General features: G+C 44.6%; 1 protein-coding gene across 4 annotated transcripts in view; it reads right to left on the reverse strand.

The window, feature by feature from the left end:
• NCOA1 (nuclear receptor coactivator 1) overlaps window positions 1–23,845 on the reverse strand; it is a 184,189-nt gene that overhangs the window by 112,195 nt on the left and 48,149 nt on the right. For all 4 annotated transcript variants that reach the window (XM_072858206.1, XM_072858205.1, XM_072858207.1 and 1 more), the window contains exon 2: window positions 17,728–17,896. The gene's annotated coding sequence lies outside the window, so the exon portion shown is untranslated. The remainder of the gene's footprint in view (window positions 1–17,727; window positions 17,897–23,845) is intronic.

Genomic DNA, 23,845 nt, shown 5'->3' on the forward strand with positions numbered 1-23,845 from the left:
ATGGCAACCACCATGAGGTGCAACCATCCAGGTTCAACACAGCAGTTCCCAGAGTTAAATGTCAAAGCTCTGACCGAAGCCCATGGGGGTTTCAGCAGCCACTTCTCCAGGCACCCATGTTCAGCACTTCTGGAAATCCCCGCATTTCTTCTATGGAGGAAAACTTGCTCCTACTCAGCCACAGTAACTGATAAAAAGTCTGTTTGATAAGGAAAGGCCATTCATACAGAAAAAAATGCACAAAGAGTATTTGTTAATAGAAATTGCCGTAGATCGCTGCGTAGAAACACAGTTGGGTTCAACTGACTATGGCGGTTTCCCTCTACTGCCATAAACCAAATTCTTTAGGGCAATGTAAGATTTCTTCCATACTCTAACAGACCACAATCCTTCTCAAGAGGTTCAGCAGCACCTCGGCAATATAAAAAATTAAGCAGTACGGTACCTATTCTCTATGCCAAATGCCCCCGCTCAGCAGGCAGGGAAAGATACAGTGAATTTGAGAAATTCCTTCACTAAACACCAAAAATCCCCTGGCATTCCCCTGGCCATGGGAAATATCCCGGATGGCGTTTTAAGCGACAAAAAAGGCTCAGCATCGCAGGTACGCTGGCCGTACGTCTGATGTTGCAGGGAGAGAAATCATCTGCGCTAGGCAAGAGCAGTAAGAGGATTTTACGCGATGGGAGTACAACATGCAAGAGATTTACCATTTTTGGGGGGTTTATTGTTTCATTTTAATAAAATGAGCTTGGTTTCTTTCTAAACTGAATACATACACTCTCCCAGTCCCGCAGTCATGGTTGGGTGCAGGAATCTTGTGTTTAGCCCAACTTCAGCATCCGCTGGCTGCTTGCTCATAGGAGAGACCTGGGAAACCCACCTGCAGAGCGGGGCTTGCTACAATAACACAAAAATAACACAAAACCCGGCATTATTTCAAACTAACCAATTTTGAAGCCTCTTCTTGGAAGGCTGGGAAAGCAGCCGGCTTTCCTGGGAGGCTGCTCCAGGTCTGCTCCGGCCGGATCCTGCGGGTCGGGGGTTTTAATGATAGGCAATCACCCGACAAGGACAAAGCACTTTTGTTTCAAGGGCTCACTCTGCTGCTTTGCAGAGCATAACCCTCTTAAGCAGATATCATGGAGTAATGCTTAAACAAAGAGAATGAGCCAAGTCACTTCTAACCTGCTAAATTCACCTTCTCATCTCCCTGGATGTAGCTCCAAAAAGGAGTTTATTGCCATACTTTGCATTTTCATAGACTTGGTGACCATATCGAAGTATTTTAGGAGCATTCAACTTCACAGCACATCTACCTGGTAGATATTAGTTTCAGAAAGGGTACCAAAAATCATTTTAAAAAGAGACTATCTTGCCAACAGCTGCCGAGAAATACAGGGAAGAATCTGAATGATACTTTCCCAATCAACAACCTGCATTTTAAAAGCAGAATATAGTCCTCAGGTTAATGGCAGATAACCCGGCAATCCTCGACCCATGCCTTGCCTTCTCCAACAGTAAAAGAGAACAAAGCAAGTAAGAAATTACTACAGACTGGTGGGGTTTTTTGGTGTAAGGGGCTTTATTTCTTCCCCAGAAATTCCCCGAGCAGAGAAGACAACTCCTCCTTCCCAAGCTGTTCAATACAGAAATCTCAAACTCGAGAGTGCTGGTGACACCTCTGTGCAGACAAATCTTCCTAACAACCCAACCTTTGCAGATTCCAGAAGGGAACTGGAAGATAAATCCTTCTCCTGAGAAGCCTGGAGGTTGCTCTGCCTGTGCCGGGGCTGCAGGGAGGACTCGGTTTCCCAGAACCTGGAGTAGGTGCTAAAACACAACCTCAAAGGGCACATCTCAAATTAAGTTGATAGGGCTGTTTTAAAGCACTCTGCGGACTTGAAAAAAGACCATGATAGCATGAAACTCCAAGCAAGCCATCTTCTGGCTCACGCCCATTCACCATGAAACAAGAGGACAACTTAAAATTGGGATGGAGAGACCGGAGAGGGGATATGGGCAAGGAAATTTCATCATGGTGGAAAGCAGCCTATCTCACATACAAACACATCGGCCTCGGAGAGTATGAATGAAGCAGAAACCCCATACTCTGATTCAAATAAATCTCTGCTATTCCAATAGAATATGGACTTTCAGAGCAGAAAACACAGGAAGAGAATTTAGGCTCCTTGCCCAAGATCAAGTATTGTCAGTGGTAAAGTAAATTTCTGACCCTACATTACTGCAGTCTAATCTCTAGACAGCATCTGACTCCCCACACAATTGCACACAGCAATATCCTGGTTTTAAATGCTGGTCTGCTAGGAACAAGAATCGCCAACATACTCTCAAGCATCATACAAATGCTCAAAGAATGAAAATGAATCACAGCAGGAAGGAAAAACTTACCAGTTTAATGTAGTATTAATTACTGTTTCTTGTGACCAATAAGGAACTTCAGCAAGAAGCAGAACTGCTCTTGTTTGGCAGGAATGCCACAGAAGCTCTATCAGATATTGCCCTGAGGAGGAGCAGGCTGGGGTTACATGCCCCATCGTGTAATTTCCACGTACCACCTGCATCTCCTGCACCTGACACAAAGATGCTCAGCTTCCCAACCTCCAAAGGGCTGCACAGGAAGCTACTAATGCTCTGTACCTTCGGAAACAAATTGAAAGCATCCTTACTTAGTCACCCAGGTGAGAAGCCAAGACTCCATCCTCAGTTCTACCCTTAGAATCACAGAATCACAGAATGGTTTGGGTGGGAAGGGACCTTCAAAGGCCATCTAGTCCAACCCCCTGCCACGAGCAGGGACTTTTCAACCAGAGCAGGTTGCTCAGAGCCCCGGCCAACCTGCCCTGGAATGTTTCCAGGGATGGGGCATCGACCACCTCTCTGGGCAACCTGGGCCAGTGCCTCACCACCCTCAGCGTAAAAGTTTCTTCCTTAGATCTAGTCTGAATCTCCCCTCTTTTAGTTTAAAACCATCACCCCTTGTCCTGTTGCTACAGGCCCTGCTAAAAAGTCTGTCCCCATCTTTCTTACAAGCCCCCTTTGAGTACTGGCAGGCCGCAATAAGGTCTCCCTGGAGCCTTCTCTCCTCCAGGCTGAACAACCCCAGCTCTCTCAGCCCTTCCTCACAGCAGAGGTGCTCCAGCCCTCTGACCATCTTTGTGGTCCTAAAATGCAGCCCCTTCTACCCCCCACAAGTAGAAAAGTCTTTACCACCATTTGCAACGTGCTTTGGAGCTCCACGGTGAAGTGCAAGCTCAGGGCACGAACATCTCAGGTTATTAATCCACTGTTTATATTAAGACCTGCCACTATTGACACTATTTTACTACTCTACACAGAAATGCATGTACGCAGAGCAAATATTACATCAGCAAGCGCAGCACGTGCAAGGATGAGCTCCTCCTTTTGCCAGGCCCTCCGGTGCCGTCATTCCAGTGGCACCGGCTGGAGGTTACTTGGGTTAAATGCACGGTGCGCTCGCCAAGTTTTACTTCAGTTTTGTGCAGCGTAACTTGCCGAGCCGATGAAACAGGGGATCCCAAAGATGGAAACCAATGGCCTCACATGACTTCTTAGTAAAGACACTTCCTCAGATACGTGTTTTGTAAAAACAACCACCAAAAAAAAGAGAGATTGCTCAATGCAACAATTGCTTTAATTTTCAAGGCATGTTCAAGCTTTTTGAGTTGCTGAACTTTCAAGCACGGCTACAGGAAATGTGTTTTATAAGGTTATACAAAGAGATGCCATTCGCATCCCGGCACTGCTGGGGGATGCCGGGCACGGAGCACTCCTGGTACCCAGCAGGATGCTCTGCTCGTCCAGGCTGCCTGGGCTAACATTGCCATTTGCTTCACATGGAAGTGCTGCAGCCCAACTGTGCTTACGGTAGAGCAGACCAGCTTGGAAGGGACACTGTCTATTCGAAATCTAATGAAAAACCTGAATTTTAAGTAGCTTCAGTGAGAGAGGCAAACAGCCCCCCCATTTCATGACCAGGTTTTTCCAAACACTATTCTCCTCATGCAAATGTAGAAATGGCTCACATTTTCTTGACTGTTTATCCCCTTCTTGATTCATCCAGCGCACCGCATTTCCATCCGGAGAGATTTGCCAAGCAACTCGTTTGAGGAACATAAGGATTTTATAGGTCTTCAGGGTTTTGTTTATTTTCCTTAGAGACCTGCCCCTACAGTCAGCTCCAAACCCTGACCCAAAACCTGGTGTACATCTAAACACCACTTTCTGGTTTTGAAGGAAAAGTTTACACCATTTTGCAGCTGCATCCTACTCCCTGGGGAGGGAAAGCAGCCCAGCAAGGGTGCTGGGGCGGCTGGGGCAGCTTTTTAGCAATACTTTTATCCAACACACGATTTCTCTTTTTTTCTTTTTTTCTTTTTTTTTTTTTTCTTTACCGCAGCAAAACTGATCTGCTTCTTCGTTATATAATTTCTACTTACGGTCTCCTTTAGGCTTTCTCCTTGAAGCAGGCTGCAGAGAGCTCAGGAGCAGGAGCTCTGCAACAAAGGCATCTGCCATAGGAAGCTTGCAAAAGTTCAGGAGCACCCACTGGGAAATACTCCCCAAAAATACATTAATTTGCAGAGAAAAATAAGATAGGGCTTTGTTTTGTACCACTTTCCTCCACATCACCTCCAAGTTACATGGAAAGGCCACGAGCTGTTTTGTTTCACGTGCATGAGAATGACCGACAGGATAAAAACGCCACAGGCTGAAGTGCAGAGAGTGCCCTCTGCTAAGCTAAAGCTAAAGCTAAGCTTAGCTAAAGCTAAACCGACGGCATTTTGCACCCGCTTTGCCCGGTGCCAGGCAGCAGGACCGGACCCGCATCCTCTGCAAGCGCAAGTGCTGCAGGCACGGACGCAACCTGCCTCCCCGGCTGCTAATCCTTGGGTTTGCAAAAAACCAATGAGCATTAATAAAACAAACAGCAGAAAAAGAGGTAAGGCATTAAAAAAAAAAAAAAAGATGGAGAGATTTGTAATTAAGTCCTAAGAATGAAGAAATGGGATGGGGCAGCACCACAAACCGTACCCTTGCTTCCAGAAACCGCGGGAAACTTATGCACTGGGTACATCTCCTGCCCTAAATACAGTGGCTGTGTTACAAACAGTCAGCGTGGTGATCAAGTTTATTTAAATGGGGGAAAAGGGCAAGCTCACACCACAGAAATGGGTGTAAATGTGCCTCGATCAAGGCAAAATGAGTCTCTTGTAAAGAGTCGGAGTGCGAGCGCACGTCGGCAAATGCACGGAGGCAAGGGGAAAACCAGGAGGGGGTCAGGGGAGTCCAGCTCCCTTGTGGAGGGAATGTGAGGCTAAACTAATTAAAATGCATAGCCCTTGGAGAGTTTCAGGAGGAAAGTACTGCCGAATTAAGTCCAAAATGATGCTATTAAATCACAGATATTAATAGCGGAAGAGATCCACAAGTATCTGGTCTGTTAAAATGGAGGGCAAGAGATGCTCAAGCCATTTCACAAAGCATTGCAGACAAGCAACCGCATTAAAATCCTTTACCAATGCTACTCAGCACTCCTTAAAACTGTTTCTACAATACAAAAATAGGCAAGTGCCTGAGAAAATACAGCAAAATGGCTGGGCTGCTCCACATAACGTTTCTGAAAAGTAGGACATCCTTTGAAAGACACAGGATCCCACCGAGGTGACAAAGGGCTGTGAGCTATAAGTAACCCAGTGTCACTTTTGTTGAATTCTCCCCCTACATTCTTCACTGCTCCAGAGAAAATAACTTCTTGCTTTGTCCGATGAATTAGAAATCATCGCTAATGAATTCAACGGTTCCCAGAAGTGCAAGAAATGCAAGCAGAAGACCCAATGTTTTAAAGAAAACTTCAGCTGGGAAATAAAAGGGGGGGGGGGGGACACGGGGACGACACACACACAACCTGACTGGCTAGAAATCCCTGGAATTTGGTAGAAGACAAAATATCTTCCCGCACAAACTGGAAAAATTGAAGGCCAGTTTACGTAACAAGACTTGTGCACATAACAAACACATCCTCTGTGCAACTGTAAAGTCAGCATTGCAAAAACATTTCTGCAGCAACGTGCTGAAGCTGCCAGCAACATTTTGTTTGAAAAGGGAAGATGAAACTCAATGTAAAAAAAAAAAAAAAGAAAACACCAACAAAAACCCCCTGGTATTTATTAAACCATTAAGAAAGAGGAAAAAAAATTGCCAGTTCACAATGATCTGTAAATGTGCATGGGGCTAAATTTCAGGACCGCAAAACAGATGTGCATGCAATTCCTGCAGCTGCACAAACAATACAGGCAAAAAAGACGGCTCCAGCACTTCAGTGTGAAGTTCACACTGGTGCAAGGATACGGCTTATTTTATACCCACGCCACCACACTATGATATAAGTAACAGTTTTATTTTCCCCTCCGTAATTAAAGCCTGTGAAAACAAAGCGATGAAAAGACTCAGCTGTGGCACGGCACTCGCTAGCTGCTGCAGCGCAGGGAAGGCTGGGGCTGGAGATGCTGCCTTGAGAAGATGGCAGCTATGTGACACCTGGGTAATCACAGCTGAATCACATTAATTGAATTAATATTTAAAATGTTTGGCCTTGGGGGCTCTTTTCATAAGAAAGAAAGGCTATTCCTCCCCTTGCTCTAGGGGACGGTGTTGAAGGCACCAGGGAAGGACACGACAGCTGCCCCAGCAAAGGGCGATGCCACCCTGGGCGGTCCAGCTGGAGGGTGACACCCGTCCTCTGATGGAGAGTATGGCAATATGAGTATGCACCTGCGAAAAGATCTCTCACACAGAAGGAGGGAAATACCGACCTATTATTTTGGAGAAACGCTGCACCACCAAAACCAAATCTCAAAGAGCAAACGGATAATTTAATCGATGAGTCTCACCCCCCTATCCTTGCGTCAAGGCAACCAGTCCTTTCCTTCACTAAATTACTCTTAGGAACGACAAAGAATTAGGCTGTTATGTATACTTTTAATTTTTATTCTTCTCTTTAAAACCACAGCTTTGAAATGAGAACATGTCAGAGGTGGACACCCCACCACACTGGAAAGGAAAGTTCATTGCAACCACCTGTAATGCTCATGAACAAGACAAATGGCTTTCACCAGGTCTCCTGTTGAGGAGGATGCCGTTCTTACACATTAGAGCAGACATTTAGTTAGCTGTCATGAAATATTTATTAGTCGGCTGATGAGTTAATTAAAAATTTTAATAAGATTTCAGTACTTACTGAAATTATTTACCCCATGTACAGTCACGGTGTTGACAATAGATGGGTAAGTGGTATATGGAGTGATTTTATTTTTTTAATGGCTTATCTACTTGTCTGCAAATGCTCTAATCATTGCTAACAGCTGTAAAATTTATCTGTCCTTCATATTTAACATGCAAAATAGTTGCTAGATTGCTTCTACCCTGTCATTCATCCATTATTACTCCATCATTTTCAAAGACCACTGCAGCATCCCAAACCCGGACCTAGTGTACAAGTAGACGACTGATGAAATACATCGTTATCAACACTCACATTAATAATGGCAGGGTGGAAAAGGTCTAGAGTTTAACTGCAGACCCTCTCAGGAAACAACAAGCAAACACCATCTAATTGTAATGAAGTATTTTCATCTGCCAGAGAAATAAGGATGTGATGGGATTACCATTGCGTTGTGCAGCAATGCCATTCTTCATGGTATATTCATAAATAATATGCTTACACAAAGTGGAAAAGCTTCCTCCCCATTTTTACATCAGTCAGGAGACTGCTGTGCAGCTGTATTTTCCATCTAAAGATAGATGGAGTCCGGAGAAATATAGAGCAAAGGGAGCTCATTTGTGACATTGTACTATTATATTTAAGAAAAAAACCGCTGCAGCTGTATCTGTATATCATCACTCTGACATGTGCTTGGGTCTCTAATTACTTACTTTCATGAATTAAAGATACAGGAGAGAGGGATTAAAGATGAGACTGCAGAATGCGAGGAGACAACAAATGTAAGAAATTTGGAGGAGTCTCCCATTCAAGCGAGATGAGAGTCAGCAACATTCGGCGGCTTCGCTTCCCTCTCTTCTGCAGGGATCAAAGCAGGGAGAAATATTAATGCTCTGAAGCTACAAAGACGTATGAAAACCCTAATGAGCATTTTACACTGCAGATGCGTGAGCAGAGCTTCACTCGGCGCCGTGCGAGGCAGAAGCTGCGACACAACCAACTTTAAATGTCCTCAAATTTCTAAATAGCTTAAAATTGGCTGCCAGTGAGAAACACGCAGTAAAGCCATATGCTCCCTTATGGTGCAGTAAAGAGGAAGGGATTTCTACTAGAAAGCAATGTCATTAAACTCAACTGCTGACCACTTACATGACCACTAGCACTACCTTGCCCTGCTCCCTACGGGGTTTCTCCAGGCCTTGGCAATAGTCATTCATGGATCTGGACTGTATTTCCTATAAATTTTAGCAAACTCCTATCTTCGTTGTTCATCAGTTCCCAAGAGCTGCATGTCTGTTTTACAAATACTGTGTACTGAAATGCTAAATATTTTGTAGAATCACAGGGAAATTGAGGCTGAGCCTCGGGATGTCTCTGGTCCCACCTGCTCTGGGTCAGCTTGGGGATCTGGCCTCGTGGTGAAGAAGTTTCTCCCTGTATCCACCTGAGCTGCCCTTGTTCCAGCTCCACTGAGCAGAGCTCCCTCTTCACAGCTCTCGTACAATAAACTGTCAGTAACACCACTGAGTTTTGCTTTAACGTTTGTCAAGATCTGAGATGACCTTTCCTTGCACAAGAACATCCATTTCCTTTGTGGTTCTTTCATTTGTGTAATTATGGGGTCTGAATGGCCCATTCAGATTTTTACTGCATTTCTTTAGGAGTGTTTGTTGAAGGTTTTTTTGTTAAACCTTCCACTTAAAGTATGAAGTTTCACTTATTTTCCATCTCTGGACTATTTACTATTATGGTTGCAGTAAATTTAAGGCTGCTTAAATCAGAATTTTATTCCAGTATCTTAATAAAAGATTTTCCCTTCATTTGCTACACATTCAGAGATACGTGGAAACTGCTCAGCTGTATAAATCCAATGCTAAAAGACATACCATCCATCTGATATTCCGTTACTTTGTTATTAAAATTTGCTAATTAGTTTGCCTTTCCCTCTTCACACTTGGGCTTAAGACAGTAGAGAATTTCCCTACAGATAAAATTGGTCCCTTCTTAACAACCCATTCACGCTTCTAAAAGGAATATGCTTTCTCCCAGGTGACATTTTGATATGAACTGTAACAAGCAACGGGGCAATTTTCCTTTGATTTTGAATTTCATTTTAACTTCGCCAAATATATTTTAATATACATTCCGCAGTTCATCTGTAGCTGGGATTCATGACAGCTCCATTAAACAAATGTATGCCTTTCATTGTATAAAGAAACTCCAGGACAACAAGGTAGAGGAAGCAGGGGTGGGGAGGGAAAGCACATTAAAGCTAAGGCTTTATTAACCTCACGAGACTTCTCCGAAATCTGCAAGGGGAGTCTAAGGTCTTTACGAAAATAAAAGGAAAAAAAGCATCTATGAAGAATTTACTATATATTCCTACATATTTTTTGCTGTGTATTTCTACGGCCTCGTCATCTTTGCAACAGCTAGCACTCTCCTAACTCGCAACTCCAAGAGGTAAGTAAAATCAAGGAGGAGAGCAAGTGTTATAAATATATAGGGGGGAAAAACTGGTTTTATGGAAAAACATCACTTCCCTTTTCACCTCAGAGAGACAAGAGTTCCCTGTGTATTAGCTACCCTAATGCCCCAGACGCAGGCAGAGCCTCTCTCTGCAGCCCCTCCATCCCGCTCCAGCGGGGCATCGGACGATGCAGACAATTTCTCTGCAGATATTAGATTTCACCCCGAGTTGATAATTCTTATCAGCAACGTACTCTGAAGTTTTAAGCATCATTTTGAGGTGCTTTGAGATGTCGGCACATCAGGGAAGACGAGGACAGGATGCCATGGAGGAATGATGATCGAGGATGAGCAAAATTAAGATCTGCATTCCAAATCATCAGGATTTCACGGGTGTTGCGCTCCTAAAACTTGCTTGTAATGAAAATTATTTACCAGTATTTCTGGTTCTTGGAAAGTACAATTGTAGATGATGCCGCTGTCTCCCGCTCACAAGAGTGACTAAACAGTAAATAATAATTTAAACCAGTATTCAGACAAAACTGCCAGGAAATACTTTAAATTTCGGTCCTTTCCTGATGGCAGCAGGCATGTGCACGTGTGTTTTAACGCGTCTACCTTCATCTCCAAACCACAAGAACTAGGTATGGATAGTTTTCTTTCTGAGAAGCAAACAGAGCCACGTACTTAGCAAAACCTCCCCGGCGCCGGTGAAAGGTATTCACCAACAACTCAGCACGGAAGTAAAAAACCACCAGAAAAATTCTTCTCACTTTTTGTCAGCCAAGCGGTAGCTTTGGGGTTTCATGTTTATCTCTTGAAAGTTTACCAGAAACAGATCTTACCACTCTCCTGAGCTATTGACAAGTGCTTACACAACTCCCATCAGCTCTAAAAAATGTTTTTAGTGATGACTGGAAGATAAAAAAAACTTCTCTAACTAAAAGCACAAATAGTCCTCACTAAGGGTTTAACCCATCTAAAATTTTCCTCTTTCAAAGATAAGATCAAAAGTAGGGAAACAAACAGTTCTAAGCAGGTTTGTTATTTTTAGAAGATAAAAGGACCTCCTTTTCAGATATCATGCCGTGCCATGTTTTCCCCAGAAGCTGCTGTGAAGAGCACGTCTGCAGAAGGCTAGGGGGAGCGATGACTGCAACCGTCCAGGAGCAGAACCTGCCTCTTTCAGGGTTAAACTCACTCACTGCCTCCAGCTCTACTCCCCGCTGGCTTCACCCCGTCTAAGAGGCTTCAGACAGAAGACAAAACCTCATGGGAGGAGGAAGAAACCCCTCCAGAATGGATAGCTATCACCCCACGAACACAGCCAGGGTGGCGATGCCCATGAAGATGTGTCACTGCCTAGCAAGGCAAATGCTCACCTCCATTTTTATTACTTTATGATGATTTTTTTCCTTAAATGCTTCCACACTGAGTAAACAGAACCGTGCTTTGTACAAATGGCTCAATGTCCAAATGGAGATCAGTCACAAGTGGTGTCCCTCAGGGGTCCGTATTGGGACCAGTACTGTTTAATATCTTCATCAGTGACCTAGATGATGGGATTGCGTGCACCCTCAGCAAGTTTGCAGATCACACCAAGCTGAGTGGTGCAGTTGACACGCTTGAGGGAAGAGATGCCATCCAGAGGGACCTTGATGAGCTCAAGAAGTGGCCACATGTGAACCTCAATAAGGCCAAATGCAAGGTCCTGCACATGGGTTGGGGCAATCCCCAATATCAATACAGATGGGGGATGAAGGGATTGAGAGCAGCCCTGTGGAAAAGGACTTGGGGGTACTGGTGGGTGAAAAATTGGACGTGAGCCAGCAATGTGCGCTCGCAGCCCAGAAGGCCAACCGTGTCCTGGGCTGCATCACCCGCAGCGTGGCCAGCAGGGCGAGGGAGGGGATTCTGCCCCTCGACTCCGCTCTGGTCAGACCCCCCCTGCAGTGCTGCGTCCAGCTCTGGGGTCCTCAGCACAGGAAAGACATGGACCTGCTGGAGCGGGTCCAGAGGAGGCCACGAAAATGGTCAGAGGGCTGGAGCACCTCTGCTGTGAGGAAGGGCTGAGAGAGCTGGGGTTGTTCAGCCTGGAGGAGAGAAGGCTGTGGGGAGACCTTATTGCGGCCTTTTGGAACTTAAAGGGGGCTTGTAAGAAAGATGGAGAGAGACTTTACCAGGGCCTGTAGCAACAGGACAAGGGGCAACAGTTTTAAGTGAAAGAGGGCAGGTTTAGATTGGACATAACGAAGACATTTTTTACCATAAGGGTGGTGAGACACTGGAGCAGGTTGCCCAAAGAAGTTGTGGATACCCCACACATCACTGGAAGTGTTCAAGGTCAGGTTGGATGGGGCTTTGAGCAATCTGATCTAGTGAAAGATGTCCTTGCCCACAGCAGGGGGGTTGGACTAGATGATCTTTAAAGGTTTCTTCTGACCTAAACCATTCTGTGATTCTATGACTTCAATCCTGCCAACCTCTGGATCACCTTCTGTGAACAAAAAAAAGGCAGAATTTCTCATACTTCTCTGGCTTACGGAGGCAGCGACCACAGCCGCGTCTTGCTGGGAGAATCAGCAATCGCTGGTGTCTCACCTCCAAAGAGCTGACAGCCAACGGGAAGCCCGACACCGAAGAGGTGCCCTTCAGAAGGTCAGAGCAGTAGCTAATACAAACTGACAAAGAGGTACCAAAATAGCTAAAACAATGAAAGAAAGTAAATAGGCACCGATTTATAACCTTACATCCACAGGAAGGGCTTGTACAGCAAATACCACATTAGACAAAGAACAGCAAATCGTTAAATCCCGAAAACTGACGGACTCACTTGAGTGTGGTTTTCAATTAAACGATACATCATCTTTGTGGCCCAGGAAGTAGAAATTCCTCGAGGGCAGCAGAGAACCCAGCAGACTAAAAAGCCATTAACATATCCAGCATCATTTACTGTCCTGTTGGATGCTGATTACAATCCTGCTCAGCCAAGACACAAACACGTTTCCACCTCGTCTCCTCGGCACAGCAAGAGCTACCTACATGGTGGGGCTGGAGACAATGATGAATTAAGCTTCCATTGTTCAACGAACCACCACAGACCCAGAAGAGGGGGTTACAACCTGCATTAATGCTGTAGCCGTACACAAAAGGTGATGCTAAACTGATCACTGCAGAAATGGCTGCAGCAGATTAAGATATTCCCATTCCCGGGCTGTCTGTGAAGAGGATCTCACACTCACAGCTGAAGAGTTCATGTGAGCATTTCTCAAGAAGCTTGGGTTGAAAAGCTGCTGGAGAGGGCTCAGCCCAGCCTGGAGGACTCGGCAGCGCTGCAGATGAGGAGCGTTCGCAAGAATCGTGCTGTTGGATGAAATCATGGAAGCCACCAGCTTTGCCATGTAGGTTGCGACCAACAGTGGAGGGCCAATGACATCTCAGACCTTGGCAGGGTTTCTGCAGCTGGTGTCTGGTCGTGGCCAAAGAATTAGACTGGATTTGCGTAGAAATGTGAAAGCCTAAGAAAAAGGTGCATTTGCTTAAAATTTCTAGGAGTAAGGCAAATGGATGAAGTGGTTTGTTCCAAAAAATAAGCAAAACCACAAGCTGGATATTAAAACAAAGTAGTCAGAACAGATCTAATCAAAGCTCCCGGGCAAACAACGTTTAATGGAAGATGACCAAATCCTTCCTTAGACATTTTAATTTTTTGAAAGAGCTAAGCACCGAAAGTTCTACTTAATGGAGGAGGTGTCTGTCTCAAATAGTTTCTGTATAAACAAAGCACCCAATCTGACTGCCCAACTATAGGATTTATGTGTGAAAACAAGAGTATCTAATGGCATTTTTAGAAAAAAGGAACAGAAAGAGTTCTCAGATGTGAAACTACAACCAGCTCCTGTATGAAAACAGTTCTTCCTTAATTTCGCACAGAAGAGCCAAAGTCACTAGCAGACATCTGAAATCCCATCAACTGTTTTCTTCTCAACATATGCTTGAAACTTTTGTCTTCAGCATCGTGCAGGTGTGTCTAACATATAAACATCTAACAGAAAGAAGTATTTCAACATTATGCAAACAAGGACTGCAGCAGAATCAAATGACCAAATAAAAACAAAACGGGGGGAGACCCAGTTGAGACTTGAACACCTTCAACAGGGTGAGTGCTTTTAATAGAAACTTTTTTGCTAGTGACAGCTGGCTATAACACCTTCATGACAAATATGAAAAGAAATGTGTTGGGGGCCTCCACGTGCTAATTCTAACTTTTCTTCTAAAAAAATAAAACAAACCCCAAAAAACAAAAAATACCCAACTCTTCAGCATTTGTATCTGGCAACCTAAAGAGAGAAAAACATCTCCTGTTATTGTGGCTGCAGGCTGGCCAGCAGAAGTACAAGAAGCCCGACGTGAAGATGCAATATTCCTGGCAGGTGTCCTCTGCAAAGCGGCAGAAGCTTCAGGCCTCTCCCTGCACGTGGTCCATGGCGGTTGTCATAGAATCACAGAATCACAGAATGGTTTGGGTTGGAAGGGACCTTAAAGATCATCTAGTTCCAACCCCCCTGCCATGGGCAGGGACACCTTCAACCAGACCAGGTTGCTCAAAGCCCTGTCCAGCCTGGCCTTGAACACTTGCAGGGATGGGGCATCCATGACTTCTCTGGGCAACCTGTGCCAGTGCCTCAGCACCCTCATAGTGAAGAATTCCTTAGGTCTAATCTAAATCTACCCTCTTTCAGTTTAAAGCCATTACCCCTTGTCCTACCGCTACCTGCCCTTGTAAAAAGGCCCTCTCCAGCTTTCCTGTAGGCCCCTTCAGGTACTGGAAGGCTGCTATAAGGTCTCCCCGGAGCCTTCTCTTCTCCAGGCTGAACAACCCCAACCCTCCCAGCCTGTCTTCATAGGAGAGGTGCTCCAGCCCTCTGATCATCTTCATGGCCCTCCTCTGGAGTCGCTCCAACAGGTCCATGTCCTTCTTACGTTGGGGACCCCAGAACTGAATGCAGTACTCCAGGCGGGGTCTCACCAGAGCGGAGTCCTGTCCATTCTCTACCAGGCAACCTAGAGGGCCTTTTCCAGTGGGCATGGCGGGAGTTCCTGGTTTGGCTGTGCTCTTTGCTTTTTAAAAGCAAGGCTTCAGGAGCACTCCAATAGCTTTAATTCATACGTGGCGAGACAAGCCTGGGATTTCTTCTTCCTAAGTCCCCAAAAGTGCTGGGTACATCTTTGTCTTGATCAGCAGGACTCCATTTCAAATACATGGCTGAAACAACATCCCTCTCTAAAACTAACAAAAGAGGTAGAAGAACAGATGATTTAGAAGTACGGTGACTGCCAAGCCCGTCATCTGTGTCCTTCCTGCCCCGCCAGCAGCCCCCGGGAAAAGGGAACGGCAAGGCAGAGGTTACGACTTCAAGGAAACTCACCTACAGTAAATACCTCTCACGAGATACCATTTATAAAGTGTTGCAACACTTGAAAATGCTGTTAGCAGCAGGAAATCTATTTAAAGTGGAAGGAATATGATCATTAAGGAATAAAGAAGGAGTTTTGGCTCAGTAAAGACCTACGGCTAGGGTGGGGGAGGGAGCGTCTCAGTGACTGCATTTACATTTTTTCATCTCAAAGCCCCATCGCAGGATAAAGGGGATGGGAACTCAATCACAGCAAACGGATTTCATGCAAGCCAAAAAGTCCATTTGCTAGAGGAAAGAATGAAATTTGATAAGACAGGTGGGGAGAAAAAAAAAAATAAGGAAAGGCTGGGAGGTGCCAGGTGGGACGAAGGCAGGGCTCCCCCCGGCTCACTGCAGGGGCTAGCCTATCAGTCCCCTAAATTAGGGGAAATCCAGAGCAGCCGAGGAGGCACCTCACCCTTAAAATTAATCTAGAACTCACTCTTCCTCCTCACGATGATATTGAATTTCATAGTTAAGAATTTAACCCTTTACTTGCCTGGGCTGCATCCGTCAAGCTGCCTGACGTTAAGAGATGTCTCAGGTAAAGCCTGGCCACTGCCAGGCTCGTGATTTATACTGATTGCTTTGGAGAGGGGGGGCGGGGAGGGAGAAAATTAAGAAGATAAAGCTGTGTACAGCCCATGCTACAGCCCGAGGCCATTGGTCTGCAAGCTCCCAGCCTGGGCAGGTATCAGTCAGCGCCTGGAAAGCAGGAGGTCGGCAGCGGGGAGAGCCCACCACCACCCTGCGAGGTCACCTCTTCAAAAGCTGAATCTGGTCAGATACCGGAGAGAAAAATAAAGACATCTTAAGAGTCGCAGGAGCTAAGATTTTTTGTTTGTGTGTGATACGGCTTACCCGCTTCCAATCAAAAAGTCGCTGTTCTGTCCAGAGGGAAAAGTGATCTTTTTGCAGTAAAAAATCCTGAATCCAACTGTGCATTTATCGGGCAAAGCACAGTTTAATAATTAACTCTCAGCAGCACTTCCAGCACTGGACTGGGGCTCTGCTGGTTTCTTACCACTCACGGGCAGCCCCCCAGCTCCTCTCTGCCCAGGCGACTCTGAGCTAACAGATCAGGACAGCACACAGCAATACAGAAGTGATATTATTTCCAAATTTTACAACCATGCCTAATTACCACCATCATTTGTGCTACAAATGGAAGACACCGAGGCAGAGAGCAAAGAGCCTTGCCCAAAAACGCAAGTCAAACACTAGACAGCCAGACGCAGCAGGGCAAGGGGGAACAGCTCCCAGCCACCACTACCCCTGTGCCCCATCTTGGGCAACCGATTATCTGCCGTCCAGCCACCAAACCGATCAGGGAAGGACATCTAGAACGTGGCACTGACATCTCCAAGCCACCGCAGTCCCTGCTGCAGCGATCATCCCACCACAGTTTAGGGAAGCAGCCAACTCAAGGACAGAAACCAGGCGGCCAAAGCAGCCTGCGGAGGACATCATCACCAGTACCTTACTGGGACTAGTATTTACACTGCACTGAAGAGGAGCATAGGAGCAAGCCATGCTCAGTCCAGAAGGAAATATCCCATTTTCCACTGCGCTCCAGCCAAAACCAGCTCCAACACAAAAGTTTCTTGCAACACCAGCTATCTCAGACAGGAAATTGTGATACAAGCAATATAAAATTTCATCAGCTGCTGTAGTGATATATGTAATTTTTGCCTTACGGCATGTCAGCTAGAAGCTGGTTTTCCAGGGAAATTAGCAGGGGTACAGGTCCTCCCCTCTCCTGCGTACTCACGGTCCACAGCAGTAAGCACTCCCAGTCTTGATGGAGAGAGGTTGCAAATCCCACAGCCATACAGTAGCTGCAGCCAACACATCATCCAACTGCTACTTGGTTTACCATTTTGTTCATTTCTAAATATATTCTACTGTCTTTCCGAGTTACCACTCCATTACAACAATTTTCCTTTAAGATATTGCCGGCTGCGGGCAAACCACAAAAGTGTTCAAGTTGTTACATGCATCAGCTACTAAGAGCTACAAGGATGCTGAGTGCACACTTCTTGCTCTGGAAGTTGTAGTAGCTCTTGCCATAAAACATTCTGATTTCCCAAGTTTGTGACTTTTAAAATTCTCTAGTTATGGACTCAATTCACCTGATCAACACTGCGAGCCAGCCTACAGCATAACACTGACTTACCAAAACCACATATTATTCTTTAGCACAAATCCTTTGCATACCATTCTGCCACTGCAGCAATCAGCTATTCAATTTTGCAAAACATATTGAGAAAGCACAGTTGATTCAGGCAATAATTTCATCTTTATGAGCTTCTAAAGCAACTCTCGTAGCTACGAATGCAATGCAGACTGACTGCACATCTCCTGTACGGACAACAATCCAAAGGATGCCAAGGACAGAGAAAAACAGTGACTTTTGCTTTCAGCAGTCTCAGCAATTAATTCTGCATGAAGAGGTGCTCCAGCAAAAACCACCTCCATGACAGGTTTAAACATTTTCTGCCAGAGAAAAGAAGAGGGAGAGACCTGCAACCTTACCTCTATCTTCCCGAGGTGAAAGATGGTTCATGGGAAAAACTGGATTCTTCAGTTAATTAAACAGCAAAACAACAGAATCCTAGAGCCTCAGCAAACGCAGGCATCGACCTTCCATGGGCAGTCTTCACATGAATTCTTCTGAGAGGCGACCAGCATCAATTACTGAGTCCTGCAGAGGAAAAGACAGTTCGTTTGCATTACCTTTCATTTCTCTTTCTGAATTATTATTCACACAATGCAATTTTCAGTGTTTTAAGTAGAAAAACAGCAAAGTCGAGGTCAAGTATTAATTCAAAGCAGCATCATTAATAGCTTGCTGACCTTCTCAATACTATCAATTGCAAGGTATTTTTTTAATTTCATTGGAAAAGAACTCATCAAGGTTCCTCAAGCTTTAAGCTACTTGGGGAAATAAAGTAAATGAAAGCTTAATACTCCAACCGATATGTTTTTTTTAAATTTTCCCCTCCCTCTTTGCCAGTGCCACTCCTAAGAAATAAAGATTACCCTCCAGAAAAACACAGCACAGATCTAGTAGCAAATCTGCCATAGCGAGACAGCATCTACGCAACACGGGAGATAAAAACTAGCACCAGAAAATTACAGTTGGTGTTTACAGCCAACAGGCTGCAGACCACCGCCGAACTCATAAAACTCAAAGGTAATGAGATTCTTCCCTGCCTCACAAAGGCACGGATAGTAAATTGCTGTTGTTACTAAGCATTAAGCTAGAACCGGATCAGGGGGATTTCTCCAGTTCCTCCTTTTCCGCAGACTTTCTGTATCGCCGTCGATAAGCCAGGTAGCCTCTGAACCTGAGATGAGCATAATTATTTCTCTCCCGAAGCACGTATGCCGTAAAAAGATACCAAGACTGCAGTACGTCCATTTTCTTCAGCTATTCGTTCTCCTTTAAGTCAACTTGCTAGTATGTCAACTAATCTGTGGCTTGCAAAGACCTTGCTTGGTTGAAAAATTTAAGTTCATAAAATAGGGCTCTTCATATTGTGATGTGCTGCCTGAATTCTAATGAAAAAGTAATTAATTTTAAAAAAAACCACCATGGAAACACTGAGATGAGCTTCATAACCTTTCTTCCAAGCCACTCCACACATTGCAGTTTCTATAGCCAAGCTTGCTACCCACCCCATCAAATGCCGCGAGACAGAAGTCCCAATATTGCTTTTGAACTTTTATTTGTAGTAGCTATAGGATGCGATTCATCTTAATCAACCTTAGACACCTAAGAGCTGGTTGGAAACCAGAGCTGGTAATTCCAGGGTCCCTCTGCAGTCAATAAACAGGTCCACAAATCTCCCCTTGGAGATGCTGGATGGAGATGTCTGCAGGTGCCCGGCAGCCCAACCAGCCCCAAAGGCCGGCTGCTGCTTCAGCGCTTCAGGTTTGGTCCCTAAGGAACCACCAAGTTAGGAGGACACGTTAAATTACTTCCAGGATGTGTCTATTTTCTTTCTTTCTCTCTCCCTCTCACAGGGTTATTAGGTTTACTGGGTTAAATTGATACCTCTAAATCCGAGTATCTAAAGATAGGTGAGGGGAGTACCGTCATTAGTTCAAAAACTGCTTGTCCCCATCGCCGGTCCTGCTATTACAAAAGAAATTACTTACATGGACACAGTCATTAGAATACTGTCTTAATAACACACCCATCATTAGCAACACAAGACTTTTATAAGTCACTCGTCGCAATTTATTCAAGAAAAATCAAGCAGGCAAAAGGAGGGAGGAAAACTCACACGGCAGCATCGTCTCCAAGGCACTGGCAAAGAACAGCTCCAGAAGCTTATGGATCCACATCCGAACAGAGAGGTACGACTAGAGCACATCCCGACGGGAGACAGGATGCCTGCCTTGTTAAGCATCCGTTTTTATACACGCGTGCACATAAATGAACACAAAAGGTGCACAAACTTCTGCATTGCTCAGGCTTCCAGGCTGAAAGTTGCTTTTTACCAGTAGGAGACAGTCTTTGAATTTCTAAATAATACAGAAATGTCCCAGCTGCTTTCACTACCCCTACAATAAATAAATGAAATTATGCTAAGGAATGAACGTTAAAAATAGAAAAACATAAATAATAAGGGAAACTTTAAGAATATGTTTCCAGATTCCCGGGGCGAGGTTTGTGTCTGGGGGCGATTAAACTCCCCAAACTAAAAAGGGAAGATGTTCCTGTTTTAAAAAAATAAATATACTTATCTCAACCTGGCTCTCATGAAAAGGAAAGCAACAATCAAATAAAAAAATATATATAACAAAGAAGAAAAACTAAACTAAATATTAAAATACATCAGAAATGTAGTGATATGAAAGAGCAAGAGAAGCAAAATGCAATGAGAGGAGCCACAACACTCACAGGTTTGAGCGTATCAGGTTATAAAAATGACCTAGGAAGAGCAAATCCCAGCAATGGCCGAGGACCACTACTGCACAGAAACAGAGCAACCACCAGCAATATTATAGGAACGGCAGAAGAATGCAACAAATATTTCTGTTCATTAATTAAGAAAGAAACCAGATGGTATAGTCATGCCACAGGAAACATTTTCTGTTCCAAACAGCAATGCAGGCAGATGTGAAACAACAGCTAACAGAGCTGGTCATGTTTAAGTCAGGAGATCTTCAGCTGCATCCCAGAGGCTTTAAAAGAGCCGGACACAAAACCCTCCGGACCATTTATCGTAGCTTCCCGCAAGCGTTAACTCGGGAGGTTTGAGAGCATTGAAGGACATGCTGTTGTGTTAATATTTCAAGCACGTGAGCAGGATGACCAGGCTAATAACAAGCTACTGGTCCAGCTTACATCCCAGGAAGACAAGGGAAATGCTGGTATAAAACCTAATTAGGAATTATAGGAAGTAAACTGATGTCTATCGACACATAGGTCTTAAATCAATTGTTTGTGTTTTTATTATGACTACAAGATTGGCAGCAACCTGCAACAGATCTGATGCAACATACTTAAGAGTTCGGTAAATCATTTAACTTTGTAAAGTATGATTTCTCAAGTCACTGGACTTACATTACATAACATGGAATATATTAAACAGATTAATAATTGGCCAAGCGACAAGTCATAAAATATAACTAGATCATCATTAATCACGTGCTAGTACTGAAATCCCAGAAGGAGCAGCTCTTGCGCCCTACATTACTCATCCTCCTGCAAGCCATGAGAAAAAGCCACTGCAACTCAGACTCACACCGACTCCGAAAGCTGCAAATAGCAAAGGACACGAGATCTGGATCTTTTACCAACGTGACTACCACCAAAGACCTTGCACATCTTTCCCACCAAACACAAAAAGGAGCAGAGACCCTTCCCAATCCGGATGAGGTGTAAGAGAGGAGGGACACACCAGCAGCCTACGAAGGCAGCAGCAGCCTGCTCAGTGCAAGAACAAGGGGGCAAGAAATGAAAGTAGCAGGTGGCAGGTCCAAAACCAAACAAGAGACAGCGGTTTCTTCACACGCGACCCAGCCAAGCAGTTTAGCTCCTTGCTGCAGGATGTGGTGCACGCTAACATCAGCGTGAGCTCAAGGGAAGAATGGCTATGTCACAGAGCAAACACCCACGATGGTTACTAATAAGATGGACAACATCTCTAGCTGGGAAAGTCCTGGAGGTGTTGAACGATCAGAGGCTGGAGAGTTGGGAAAGTGTCGTACAGGGTCTGCCCAGTTCTCACGTCCTTATGGAGGCTCCGCTTTTAGAAACAGGGTGCAGATCCACCAATGTTATTCTTATATTCTCACCTAAGAGTAGAAGAAACTGTACTTTGGAAAAGATCTCAGCGATGGTGGACCACCAACCACACATGGCTCCCCAGTGCAGCTCCCTTTGGCAGCAGCACTGCATCATCCACGTGCATGAAAAACTCCTGAACGTGGAAGCTCAACCCATTCTTTCAAATACAACTGAACTCAGGGAGGTCCTACAGCCTCTCGTGCAGGTGATCGTATCAGATACTATTAACAACCTCTCCTGTTCCAGAGATGGTGAAACCATGACTTTTGAACCACAAGCAGCCTACAGGCAGCCCCAGAGTCACTCCCGGACTGCAGCAAAGTCGTACAAGCAGCAGTGGGGCAATGTTGTTCCAGGGACATTGGATGATCTGAGCCCACATCAGCAGAAGAAAGCAGGTTTGAGAGGCAGACAGAAACACACACCTCATTCAGACAGCACCAAAGATCTTCCAGACATAGTTCCCTGGCAGAACCTCTCCATCCCCTCAAGCACTCCCAGGTCCCACCAGCTTTCTTGTCCTCAACCATATGAAGATTTTGCTAAGCTTTCCCAGATCATTACTACACGACCTGTCTGCAGACTACTGCCCATAGTCCGTAAATCACAGTAAGAAGCTAAAGGAGCTGGATCTTGGCTTTTCTTTCCAAAACAATACCTTGAGGCACTAATAAAAGACACTTTACAAGTGCTATTATGCACAAGCTTTCAGTTTAAGACATAGAGAGATCTGGAGGACAGATAAAAGAAATAAGTATCCATAGATTATATGCATCTACAGCCCAGGATATTTTTTTCCCTTTCATCAGAAAGCCTTTTAATTAGTAGGAATATGCACTGAGAGATTTCCAACATAAAAAACCCCAAGCCCTTTCACTGAAGCTTGCATTGACTGGTGACCTTTGCTCTTCTGTTTTCTTCCTAAATCCTGTATTCAGCATTTTTTGCTCAAACTATTGACGACTTTCACTGAATGGTTTGAAGTTATTTGCTTTAGGTGTATCCACGTTTTTCCCCCCAACAAAGCATCAAAGTTGGGTTGTTCCCTGCAACCCAACAAAGCAGAAAGAAGAAATACCCCATACAATTCGATGGATTGGACCCTGGTTTTAAACACTCGAAGCTGAAGGCAAGAAGTGGGTTATCCACGATCTTGTTAAGCATATCCTCTGAAGCTGCTTTGAGCAAGGTTCAGACCAGATGACCTCCTGACACACCTTCCACCTAAACTATCCCGCATTAACTATAGCAGATTCAGCATATCAAAAGTTCTTCTTATCCCATGAAAACATATTCAAACACACACAGGAAAGCCTGGTGTGTTGCTGAACCCATCAGCCTTTCCATCCATGCGTCTGCTTTGAAATTCTACTAATCAGTTGAAAAATTAGTGGAGAGTAGAAGGGAGCTAAAATCTAGCATGGTGTTTAGGCTCAAGGTCAACTGCTAATATATTTTTGAGTAAAATATATCCACTAAACCATTTCAGACATTCCAGTGACCAGAAGAAACAACTTCCTGTCATCCTTCATCCAAGCTAGATCTCACCCAAAACCTTTCATCTTTAGCTTACTACGACATTTTCCAGTCCCTTGAAGTCACGTGCTTTCTACTGCATCTTCAGTCATGGACCTACAGGGCATAAACACTTTGTAGCCGAGGTCTCACACAGCCCATGATGGACCGAGCCACCACAGCACCTTTGAAGCAGTCATCACTTAGCATGTGAAACATGCATCTTTCAATATGTCCCTTGTTAATTTTACTTAAGGCTCTACATATTTTATCGGCGACTGTTTAATACTAAAACGCATAAACAAGGGTCCGTGGAGCCAGGACCAGAAACAGCATTACTCTCTTCACTTGATGAGTGGGCTCCAGACCTACAACATGAAGACAAACGTGAACATAGCGCTGGGTTTGTCCAACCTTGGCCCACGCTGTGACCGTAGGATCCTCTCCTGTCTTTCCGCTGCAAAAGTTTGTTCCATTTAGCCTAGGTAATCAAAGCTAATAAATTATACCCAACTATAAAAAGCAAGTGGAAAGGAGCTAGGAGGGATTTAATGTTTATTGTATGTTGACAAAATCCATAATTTATTTACTTGTTTTTCATTGCCGTGCTATATATAAAAAGGGCAGACTACAAAGTAATATTAAAAAAGAACAGCTTTGCTACAAGGAGTTGCAGGGAGCCTCCCGCAAGGACCTTCCTTTTCTGCCTGCTTACAAGTACCGTGCAGCACCAAATATTTTTTTGCAACTCCTCCAAACTCCAAGGCTGTTGGGCCAGTGCAAATGCTGCATTTTTTAAAGGGATATTTAATCTCCCTGGAGTAAGGACATTCA

Source organism: Ciconia boyciana, chromosome 3 (assembly GCF_034638445.1).
Source record: "Ciconia boyciana chromosome 3, ASM3463844v1, whole genome shotgun sequence".
Classification (NCBI taxonomy): Eukaryota; Metazoa; Chordata; class Aves; order Ciconiiformes; family Ciconiidae; genus Ciconia; species Ciconia boyciana.